Raw genomic sequence first — 1,977 nt, 5'->3', positions numbered from 1 at the left:
TAAAAATGTTTTCTAGATGGTGCAGATGGTGATTTTGTTCGTCAGCTAGCCAGGTTGTGCTTTTTATGATGATTATGCTTAATACATTTTGAGCTCAGTTTAACCATAATTTGAAGTAAAAATACATGTATTTTAGTGACTCAAGGTGGCTGGGTCATAGTGTTGGTACTATTAATTAGGAGTCTCTTGGTTGAAAGCAACAGAAAATCCAGCTTCCACTGACTTAAACAATGAAGGGAACTCAACCCACCTAAAAAGGCCAGAGGTCGTTCAAGCTGTAGGTAAGGCTTGTCGGCGTCAAGGTCTCATTTCTTTTCCTCTCTCTGTTCTGGCTTCCACTCTGTGAGCTGCATCCTATGGCAGACTTCCTTTATGGTCCCAAGATGGATACCAAGAGTCCTGAGGTTATATGATTCCTTGTTCATGTCCACAGGAGAAAGAACATCTCTTTTTTCAATTATCAAATAAAATCCTGGGCTTCATTCTTTTAAAAAAATTTTTTTAATTTTAATTTTTTGAATTTTACTTATTTTTTTTATACAGCAGTTTCTTATTAATTATCTATTTTATTTTATTTTTTTTTATTTTTATTTTTTTTTTTAAGGATTTTCTTTTTAATTAATTAATTAATTTATTTTTGTCTGTATTGGGTCTTCGGTTCGTGCGAGGGCTTTCTCCAGTTGCGGCAAGCGGGGGCCACTCTTCATCGCGGTGCGGGGACCGCTCTTCATCGCGGTGCGCGGGCCTTTCTCCATCGCGGCCCCTCCCGTTGCGGGGCACAGGCTCCAGACGCGCAGGCTCAGCAATTGTGGCTCACGGGCCCAGCTGCTCCGTGGCATGTGGGATCTTCCCAGACCAGGGCTCGAACCCGTGTCCCCTGCATTAGCAGGCAGATTCTCAACCACTGCGCCACCAGGGAAGCCCTAATTATCTATTTTATACATATCAGTGTATATATGTCAATCCCAATCTCCCAATTCATCCCACCATCACCACTCCCCCTCACTTTCCCCCCTTGGTGTCCATATGTTTGTTCTCTACATCTGTGTCTCTATTTCTGCCTTGCAAGCCAGTTCATCTGTACCATTTTTCTAGATTCCACACATACGCATTAATACACGATATCTGTTTTTCTCTTTCTGACTTACTTTACTCTGGATGGGTCTCTAGATGCATTTACAAATGACCCAATTTTGTTCCTTTTTATGGCTGAGCGATATTCCATTGTATATACGTACCACAGCTTCTTTATCCATTTGTCTGTTGATGGGCATTTAGGTTGCTTCCATAACCTGGCTATTGTAAATAGTGCTGCATTGAACATTGGAGTGCATTTGTCTTTTTGAATTATGGTTTTCTCTGGGTATATGCCCAGAAGTGGGATTGCTGGGTCATATGGTACTTCTATTTTTAGTTTTTAAAGAAACCTCCATACTGTTCTCCATAGCAGCTTATCAATTTACATTCCCACCAACAGTGCAAGAGGGTTCCCTTTTCTCCACACCCTCTCCAGCATTTGTTGTTTGTAGATTTTCTGATGATGCTGGGCTTCATTCTGATGGGACCAATTACTGTATTTAGGAGTATGGGATAGCCTGGTTGGTAAAAACCTCCTTGGAGCTGAGGGAGGGTTAATCCCATCCAAAACATTTTGTTGAGAGTGGGGTAGAAATGGTTATGCAAAACAAAACTGGGATGTTGTTTTACCAAAAGAAGAGTGCATGGATGCAAGGAGGGAAAATAACCAGTATCCTCTATTGAGTGTGTTGGGAGGAAAACTGTAAGCTCTCCAGAAAGGGAGGCTGAGGAGTGATAGTGAGGGGCTCTGTTAAGGAGTCTGAACTTGACATCTTTTAAAGGGTTGTAATCAGTAATTGTTATCCAACATCCACGGAAAGCTCTTCAGGGGCATTTAATGTCCAATTATCTTTTTAAAAATAAAGCTTTTCTGGGACTTCCCTGGTGGTCCAGCGGTTA

Source organism: Balaenoptera acutorostrata, chromosome 17 (assembly GCF_949987535.1).
Source record: "Balaenoptera acutorostrata chromosome 17, mBalAcu1.1, whole genome shotgun sequence".
NCBI classification, from domain to species: Eukaryota; Metazoa; Chordata; class Mammalia; order Artiodactyla; family Balaenopteridae; genus Balaenoptera; species Balaenoptera acutorostrata.
Note: the sequence above shows the minus strand (reverse complement) of the source record.